At 34.0% G+C, this 10,953-nt stretch overlaps 1 protein-coding gene across 1 annotated transcript in view; it reads left to right on the top strand.

Moving 5' to 3' along the window:
* The first annotated feature begins 5,002 nt into the window (after window positions 1–5,002).
* The window catches only part of LOC110446020 (sodium/calcium exchanger 2-like), a 37,818-nt gene continuing 31,867 nt past the window's right edge, over window positions 5,003–10,953 (top strand). The window contains exon 1 of the mRNA XM_021490954.1: window positions 5,003–5,084. The gene's annotated coding sequence lies outside the window, so the exon portion shown is untranslated. The remainder of the gene's footprint in view (window positions 5,085–10,953) is intronic.

Genomic DNA, 10,953 nt, shown 5'->3' on the forward strand with positions numbered 1-10,953 from the left:
GTCCAGTAACATTTGTTAATGTTGAATTTCTTCAAAGCAACTAAATATTGTTTACGTAGAGCTCTAACACGATCAAAAGGGATATATACTAATACCTTTAAACGAATTCGAGGTTATCCTGCATTGTGTACAAGCAATATCCAACCACACCTGACTGGAGATAATAGATTGGCTCAAGTCTGTGTTATGTACATTGAGTTAGTAATCAAGCTTGTGCACATTACATTTTTTAACAAAATTTGACAACTCATATAAAAACAGTAGAAAAATTTTTAAAGTTTGGATAGAAAGTTCTAAAGGGTTAAGAGCCCTGTAAACACATACGGCCATTTAAGGACGTGCCTTCACTTGTTTTATGTATTCTTGGGTGCTGGGATTGAAATACCATACCGAAGGCACATATCACCTTACTCAACCCGGTCACATTCTACTGACAATGAGTTTTCAAGTTTTATTCGAACTTTAGGCCATTGGCCCATCAGTATACCATACATATTATACACAAATCATGGACAATGTACAGAGAATGAAGACAAGCATATTCCATTATAATACCCTTAACTTGTTTGCCTCATAGATGAATTTTCCTAGTATACACAATTCTTTAATATAATGGACACTCAATAACTGAACGGCTTTAAACACAGATTTTTTTTCCAATAATAGCTTTTGATAAAACGTGATCTGAGATTTTGGAATTTAGAACAGACGATTGAAAAATGAAATTCGTCCTCTACTTCAGAGGGGGAGTTACACTGTTTACAATATCTACGTTCTCTAGGTATATTTTTATACCTTCCAACTTCTACAGCCAAAGAATGTGTAAAAGTACGGATTCGAGTTAAACAAATGCGATATTTCATTGGTATATATTTTGTGAGGTAAAATTGTAATGATTCTCCAAAATCAATGATATTTTTATACAATAAACATTTTGAAGAGTTTTCTATTGAGGTCCTGTTGCTGAGAAATATATGGATTTAACCAAACATCACTAAGACCTAGATTATTAAATTCATCTCTTACTGCTTTAGTCCAGTAGAAATCATTTTTACTACAACATTTTAATAAAAATCTATAGGAAGTGGATATGATACAATTTTAAGATTTTAAGATCTTAAACCAATATTTCATCATTCTATTTTTTCTCATACAAACTAGAGGTAATCGTCCCAATTCAAGATATACCATGTTGTTATTGGCCGATTTCTTCACTTTCAGTAATTTCTTACAAAAATGTAAATGTACATGTTCAATCTCTGGAGCTTTGTGCATACACCAAATTTCACTTGCATAAAAAGGATACTGCTTACATATGTATCGAAAAGGTGTAGCATAGTTTTTACATTTAAGTTTAATGATGAACACTTTGAAAATAATGCAAACATAGCTTTTCGTCCTTGGATAGCTAATTGTTTTTGGATAGAAGTGAATTTATTATTGTAATTTGAATAACACCTAGGTAAGGAAATTGATCCACACATTCGACTTTACTTCCTTTGTAATACCATTTTTCATCACCTTTTCTAAAAGCTACAATTTTTGTTTTTTCCGTATTTACAGTTAAACTCCATTTTGTAGAGTATTCAAAAAGGCTATCAAGAAGAGTCTGCAGGCCCGTTACAGATTCCGAAAAAATAACCAAATCATCTGCGTACATTAACAGAAACAAACTTAACTCACCGAAGTCGTAATATGTTGCACCGTTTTCAATAAAGGTCATTTCAAAATCATTGATAAAAAGTGAAAACAGTAATGGTGACAAAATTTTCCCTTGCAATAAACCGACATTGTTTTCAAAAAAGTTAGAGCATTTCCCATTAATTGAAACACAGGATTTGACTGATTTATAAAGCGACTTAATAACAGACACCATTTTCCCTCGAATACCAAGCCTAGTCAACTTGCGACATAAGCTTAACCTGTCGACAAAATCAAACGCTTTGCGAAAATCTACTAAACAACAATACAATCTTTTGACAATGTTTTTGTTATAATAGTATGTAATGCAAATATAACATCTATCGTACTCACTTCCGGACGAAATCCGAATTGAGCATCCGTTAAAATATCTTATTTTGTACAAACTTCTGAAATACGTTTATTAACTATAGAAGTAAAAAGTTTACTAAGACAGCTTATTAAACTGACGCCTCGAAAGTTATTAGAGTCATTACGTGTACCTTTTTATGAACAGGAATAATAATAGCAGATGACCAATTTGCAGGAAAACACCCGGCTTCTAAAATATTGTTCACATACACAAATTGGAAAGGAGTAATTCTTCACAGTTAATAAAGCATTCATTTAACAAACCATCCAGTCCATGCGCTTTGCCACATTTCAAATTTCGAATAGCAGATCTTACTTCATTAAATCATCATACATAATATCTTTATCAATGAAAATGTTGTCCTGTTGAATTGAGTCATCATCGTTTTGTACATTTGACAAATTTTTAAAATGATCATATAGTTGCTCGCCTGTCAATAATGGCGAATTACCTTTTTTCTTAGAAAACTTTCTGTAAAAATACCTAGGATTGTGTTCTCTCATATGTTCCAGCATGTGTCACCTTCAGTACTTAAGTATTGCCTTTTACACTTAGCTTCCATTTTTTTATATTCCCTTTTCTTACTAATAAGAACAGCATGAGTAGTATGACATTTGTTACTATTAAAACTATGCAATGCATCCAAATACTGCTTACGCAATTTTTGTACATGATCATTAAACCAGGGTTTAATATCTCTACTGGTCTGTTAACAGTAACATTTACATTAACAGAGGGCATGGCTTTGGTCATAGAAATATCAGGTGGGTGGTTTCTTTAGAAAAAAAGTTAACCAGACGTCTAATTTGCTTAACCATCACTAAATATGAAAAATATATGTTCCCTGTGTCCTTCAAAACACATTTTTGATGAAGGATATACGTAGCCTGATTTTTTATATGAATTAAGGGAAAATTGTCCCGACGCAAAATACATATGTAGATGTTTCACAAGTTATGATCGGACTCGCACAATTGAATCAATACATTAATCGTTCTAGAGGGTTAATTTATACATATTGCATTATATATTTTAAGACATCATATTTTGTTATGTTTCACAAACATATTAATTTTGTATGTTCTTTCTGTTCTCAAAATTCTTTTGTAATAAATATTTGATGAAAGAATTTATTTAATTAGAGAAAATTTAGGCCCATTTGTTTCAGCTTTAAGTTATTTTTCTAAAAACATGTTGCATCCTGGGAGTCTACTTGCTTTATATACCCTACTCAAAAAATAGTAAGGCTAGTAGGTTTTCATTTGTTTTTCATGTCCTTAGATATTATTTCAAAAGAATAAAAATTGAGGTTTTACCTGTAAATCTGTGATGGTTTAACCCTCCACGAGTTACGTCCCCTTAACATTACCTGCTATATTACGTGGACCGCATACAGGTGATATATCATGGTAAACTCTAAACGTCTTTCCTACACATATCGTTTGAAAGTTTGGATTGAACCTTAAAATATTACTTTCGAACAAATAATAGGAATTTGTTTTCTTCCTCTACACCGTTTTTAGTAGCTTTGGGTTTTTTTCCCCACTGAGACAGATTTCATAGAAAGTTCTGTTTCCAGGTCGTTCAGGTAAATGATATGTTTTTGTATCTACGGTAGAATTTGTAAAATAAAAACTGTGTGACGATTAGCGTACACAATGAACTTTATCTACCTTACATATGGGCTGAATCAATGACGTGTTATGCATTTGATACAAATCCTTATACAACTATTATATTACATATTTCCTTTACTGTCTAAGGAAAGATAACTCCATTATGGTGGGTTTTTTCCGGCAAAACCATTTAAGATCGTTTCGGGATCCCCTTGAGTTGTCTGACTCGTACAGAGCAGACTGAATTCCTTTATGTGTGCTATGCCACTTTGAGCATTTGATTTTAGATGCCCTATAGTTTAATTTGCGATGATTACAGAAATCTCGGTATAATCGACAAACCCTTTATTCTTATGTTTCGTTTCGGTTTAGTTTCAATTTTACACTGTGAAAGACCTTAAATAGTCCTACATATGCTCACACCTGTCAACTGCGATATACGTCTGTATGTTTAATTGTGGGATGCGGAGAGCAGATTTCCCAAACAACAATAAATCTGTTTATGTTGACAAAAGAAGTTTAAATTTTGTCTTGACGTTTTTTCTGGCTTGATGTTTCTCTGACTACAATGTAACTGTAAGACCATCCAGACCCTAACAACCTTGACCATCCAGACCCTAACAACCTTTTAAACGTTTGATGGACAACTAAAATTAGAAAACAATAGGAATTCTACGGACACATCACCGTTTTATCTGAATCAGTAACACTCTGTTGTTTATCTTGTAGGACATTTGTTATTAACGTACATTAAATCCTGATATGATGAGCACACGCTACACATTTTCAGTGATTTTATTCCAAAGTATTGACTTATTACAGACTATCTTGTTCAGTGAGCAACAGGCCGTGTAGTTATTAGATAATACGGAAGAGTTATAGTAACTACAAACGTACATTTGTGTGTACAGGTACTTGCAAACAAGAAGACGGACTCAATTATACGAACCCGTAATCAAATGAAATTGTCATCAAATACACGTCGGTTATCAAAAAGTTTACACAATGAATGAAATTCAAATGTGAGAATCATGAAGACAAAACATGAATGAAGGGAAGTAAATCTTTCGTATCGTTTCCTGACTGAAGATGTGACTCAGTAATTTTTATTTATTTTTGCTTTATATTCAAGTACATGATAAACATATTTTCGAATATTGTTTTGCTGAATTTTGATTCAATTCTATCTTCATGTAAATTATAGCATCCATAATATAAAATTACTTGTAACATCCCCAAGCGTTCAATATCAAATACATCGACAACGTAAGGATATGAGTTACTTCCCTTTGCTGTTAAAGTATGCATGAGGAAGCACCTACTTAGTAAAATATGATGATTGTGTGCGAGCTGTTCGCGTGAGTCACACTTCTGCATGGGGGTTACGCTGTGATGTAAACACGCCCTGATGAGAGGTAAGTCTATACATATATACATCGCTGTTCGCAATATATCTGTATTATTCGCAGGAATTCAAACGAAATAAGTGTACATGATGGAGTTAGTGCACTGCTCTTATTTTTTTGGATTTAATATGTTTCGAAACGATAAAACAACAGTTTCCCAGTCAGGGGTCTAAAAATAGAGACACGCGTGTATCTAGTTATCTATATACATGTAGTATTTCAAGTTTTTCAACTTCTGACTTGCCTCTTGTCGCGGTAATACAGAAAAATACATCCGTTTTTTTGTGCCGTTTTGTTTGTTTCCGAGTCTGCGTCTATCAGGAACACTGGTTATGGATTAGTGTTAAAAGCATCTTGATTCTGTGTAAAACTGAAATGCATATACCACGTACAGGTCAGGGTTACATGGAACAACCTGGATTAAACGTGAAGTCTGACAGGTATTGTTGGAAACCAGGTGTTATGGACGTAATCCACACCTCTGGCTGTCATCTGTTGCCGAGGGAATCAACCTTTTCATGTTTCATAGAAATGATTTGGGTTAAAGAAAAAACCCGTACATTAAAATATCGATTGGTTGAAAAACAACCAGAGGGAGAGTAAATCCGCGTCTGTTCACGGTCCATTGATTTTTCCAATGTTTAGCTCGTGGTCCATTGATCGATGCACAGGAGTACGAATGAAATGCCATGCATGTTAACCGGCAGAGTACAATCGAATATATATTGTAATACAATAGAACTGATGGTATAAACGATGGGGAATCATATTCCAGCTGATAACCATATCTACAGAGACTTTGCATTGGGTTATCAGGTCATATTCAGAAGCAACACGTATCGATCTAAGCCATTACATGTCACCTACTATTACTAGTATACAAACGTGACTTGTATATTATAACGGTGCTAACAGTATACAAACGTGACTTGTATACTATAACGGTGCTAACAGTATATAAACGTGACCTGTATACTATAACGGTGCTAACAGTATACAAACGTGACTTGTATACTATAACGGTGCTAACAGTATACATACTGTGGGCGAGTCTCATTCCTGTTAAGGTGTAGTATCTCGAGCAGTGTTCACGTAACAAATCGATCAACTAAATGACTTCCTGACAGTACAGTATTAAAAAGAGCGAATTAAAATTTTCAGATTTGCAGTTGATGAAACAGCGGATTTCCGTTTATGAAAGATCAGATTTCCTATTATCTAGTTGTCCCATTATCAATCAATTGCACCGATGTTGTTCCGTGATATACACATGTATTTGCAAACCGATCACTTGTCAAGATAAAGTAAACTGTTCATGTCCGTGTGATTGAACACGGCAAATCCACAGGGATCCGATAATTTGTTACAGCAGCTGTTTAAGGACCATTTGAACGGATGTTCAGAGTGATATGAGACGTACTCCGGGTTTAGATTAATGGTGGTATATAGTAGAAGGCCAGAAATATCTGGATGTCGAAAAATCGAACCCGTTTAACTTCTTCGCAACAAAAGTAACAATCTCGTGGCTGTATAAAAATGCTTTATACCATTGGTGAATGCACAAACCTCCTTTATCCACGAAAAATGTCATCTCCTTCCGCAGACATGATCTCAAAAATAAAAAAAAACGCCATTTCGGCTCTTTCAAAGTTTTTCTTAATCATAATGCCACATTTTTCATACGCATAAGATAGACGTCAGTCGTGCTGATTACTTCGCACATGTATTGCCCTTGTTGCAGGGAAACACAATGATTTGTTTCCTCGAGATTGGTCGTTTTCACGAGGGCGGATTAATAAAACTATAACACAACGGTAAAGAGAATCAGGTTAGCGCTGCCTGTTGTTATCTGCTTCAGTCATTTGAACTCTTATACTGGAGTAAAGGGCTATCACGTTTGTTACACTGTGATATTGACTCAATTAATGGAAGTGAAAGATGTCATAATATTTGTCCTTCTTCTGACCAATGTCCAAGAGGCCAATGTCCAATTATGTCTGACACAAATAATTATAGAGGAATTACTGTAGCTAGTTGTTTAGCCAAAATATTTACAGCAACCTTAAATAATCGACTTATGGAATTTGATACCGCTTATTCTAAAATAAGTGACGCTCAATTTGGTTTCAGAAAGCATATGTCAACCATAGATACTGTGTTTGTCTTGCATTCGTTAATTAATAAACTTTAAAGAAGAAAAAGAAGCTATATTGTTGTTTCATAGATTATAAGAAAGCTTTCGATTTTGTTAACAGACAGAATTTGTGGTTTAAATTAATTAAGGAAGGAGTAGAAGGTTAACTGTTAAATATGATACGTTCTTTATATAACGATGTAAAATGTTGTGTTAAATTCAACAATTCAATGTCCAATTTCTTCGAAAGCAGGAATGGTTTGTTCAAAGGCGAAATATTGTCACCGATTTTGTTTTCTCTTTATGTGAATGATTGTGAGATGCAATTTTTTAACTGATAACTGTCCTTCTATAGAACTATTAACTTATGTCTTCTTATGTACGCAGATGATATGGTTTTGTGAGATGAATCGTCAGAGGGATTGCAAAAAATGTAAGACACACTATTACAATACACTAAAGAAATGGAATCTAACTGTTAATGTTGAAAAAACTAAAGGCATAATTTTTAGAAATGGTGGTAAGTTGAAGGAGGAAGAAAAATGGTTTATGATGGTAATGTTTTAGAAAATGTTGATAGTTTAAGCTACCTTGGAATTCTAATGAAATTCAATGGTAATTTTGATATTACATAAGAGAAATTAGCAGGACAAGGTAGGAAAGCACTATATGCTGTATCCAATGCTTGTAAAAGAAAAAAATATTTCAATATTGAAACCCAACTGGAGCTGAAGTTTGGGGCTTTCACAAAGCTCCAGATATTGAGAAAGTGCATTTGATTTTTTGTAAACGAATTTAGGGTGTTAAGAAATGCACACCTAATGTAATGATTTATCAAGCACACGGGAGACTACCTTTGCATATGATTAGAAAATTTGAATTTTGAATTAATGGCTTAAACTTAGAATTTCGGACAATTGCATTTTAAAGGCTTGTTACGATGAGATGATTGAAAAGGGCAGCGACTGGACAAATAACATAAGAAATGAATTATATAGGTTAGGTTTGGGATATTTATGGCTAACAGAGGGGAATGAAGGTCAAATTCTGAATATTATTAAATGTAGAATGCATGACATTTTTCAACAGGGGTGTCTAGATTTAATTAATTCATCTGCTAAGTGTTCTCTTTATAATTGGATTTGTGGTATTTTTTGTCTTAAACAGTATTTGATTAAACCTATTGGATTACAAAATATAAAACAAATTGCTAAAATTCTAAAGGAATCACTCTCTACACTTTCTCTGTGATTTTATCGTGTATGCATGGTCGGAAGGTTGTATTCTCTGTATTCTCATATATATATATATATATGTACTGTATAATTTGCACTGTACTGATAAACCGCAAGGATTAAGGTTATAAAGAATGGATGAAAGACTGGTAGCACAATGGGATGAACTATTATCTGGTTTTATAATGACTTATATTCACACTCGATTCCTTGCTTTAAAATTTGATTAAAATAAATGACCTTGATCCACTTTGAAGGTCACATACGAGTAATGTTGAATACCAACCAGATGAGTGATATAGGCTTATTGTGCCTCTTGTTAAACTTAGCTACTCATATCCTGATAAAAGCCACCTTAACTTATAAGTGACTAAATTAGTTATAATTTGTTAGTTAATATGTAGGCCTGAAGGTCAAAATTACACACACATTCTGCACCATCGCTGTGCTTGTATCTGCTCCCTCGCTGAACGCACAAACACTACTTTTTTCACACTATGTTAGATTCCTCAGCAGACGTTATCTCCTGTATCACCAGAAATAGGTGTAACTATTACATAACACTTCTGTATTTCTAGCCAAGCCTACTGACATATACAACGGAAACGGGGAGACGTTGAAATTCAGAATCTCCAATATGCATGAAATGATATTAGTGCCAATTCTGCATTTCAAATAGATTTACAAACAAAACACCGATGCAAGTCATAAGTAAAAATTGCAGAAATCGGAGAAAAGCGATTTCTCATAATGGTGCTGGAAGCACGTACGGGTATTGGTAGACCGACTAATTCACTCTCCAATGCTATTTTATATAGAGTAATTTTGCATTCGGCTACTTCCATTTTCAGGGTAGTCGGCTTTATCTGGCCTTTGAATCCCGTATTTCTAAATTACTAAACCGAGGTCGATACCAGTTGTATTGTTTGTCAAACTGACCAAACTAAGAAAAATACGTTGATGTACTGATTCTCACATGAGAAAAAGTAACAAATTGTCAAATAGTTACTTAAGTTTAATAAAAATTATAAAACAATTTTCCACAATTTGGTACAGGTAGGTGTCAGATTCTGATGAACCGGTTCAAAGTAATAGAGAACTTAATAAAACTGATTGAGCAATTAGCGCTATTGTTCCTTCACGTGGAACAAAAGATAGGATGACAGTCCGTGGAATGTGGTGTCCCTTCTCCAGTTAATCCCTGAATAAACATTCCCGGCCAGTCGTGTTATAGTAGTAACATAAACATAGGGGAAATACGGACTTATCTTCTGACTTGTTTTTTTCCGAGATCTATATCTTTTGTTCTATTCGTTTAATTATTTTTACATTTCGTGCTTCACAATGAGACCATTGCCTGTGTCCAAACTAGCTTAACAGTACATTACGAGCCACACGTAAAATTGGCTTGTATCCTATAAGCCGTAAGACTTACAGATAAACAGACAGGATTGTTTGTCCTTGATTTTTGTGTTAGATCATTCGCCGTCACTTGGATTTCTCCGAAATTTAAACCAATGTAATACATGGTCAATTTGGTTTTCTAATATGTCGGTAGCTATATACGCTTCACCTTCCTGTCTACATGTCCACTAATCAAGGTGGGGTATAAAATGGTTTAGGATGGGAGCTACAGTGTATGTGCTGAAATAAACAAAACAAAAGCTATAGGAAGCACGTGCACGATCCCACCACAAAACAGAACACAAACACCCATGTTGAGGTAGTTAACTATGTGCCATAGCACAACACAAGCCTTACATCCGTACGTACATATGTAAGTTAACTATTTCGTAGATTCATAAGCTATCAATTATTGTTATGATGCAGACGGAACCATACAACTCCTCACAAATAAAGTGTATTTACAATCACCGAAAGCTACGCTAGAAGCCACTTCTTTTACAAGGAACATGTCGGTATGCAACATTTAATACCATATAGTGTCTAGTAGACTTAGTATAAGGACATGATATGTTGATTAAACTGTTATAAAATATTTGTTCCTTTCTTACACAGTCACAACCGTCAATACTCTAACAGCCGACATGCTAGTCGATGGTTATTACGTATACCAGCTCATGTGATTTATAACAGTATGTACAAATGTAGTAACAGTCGAGGTTGGTACAATATGTAATCTCAAATATCACATGTTCCTTGTTAATTATAATGATAAATGTACAAACATATCAACATCGTATAAAATGACACCTAGCGCTCAAAGACCACTAATACCAACGATACGTCATGATCAGGCGCGTAGCTGCCACGTAAGCAAATAAGCAGTTGCATGCACATCAAAAATTCAAATATACTATTATATTTTTATTTATTTATTTATTTATTTTGTTGTTCGGAAAAATGATTAAATGATGCGTTGTTCAATTGAAAAATATATTAAATTTAACTGTATAACCGACAGTAAAATACAGATTACGACCGTAACATAAAGTTACAACTAAAACGTATATATGTACAGGGTACCTGGTGCCGATTTTATTACATG

The sequence above is a fragment of the Mizuhopecten yessoensis genome, unplaced genomic scaffold (assembly GCF_002113885.1).
Source record: "Mizuhopecten yessoensis strain PY_sf001 unplaced genomic scaffold, ASM211388v2 scaffold2447, whole genome shotgun sequence".
Taxonomy (NCBI): Eukaryota; Metazoa; Mollusca; class Bivalvia; order Pectinida; family Pectinidae; genus Mizuhopecten; species Mizuhopecten yessoensis.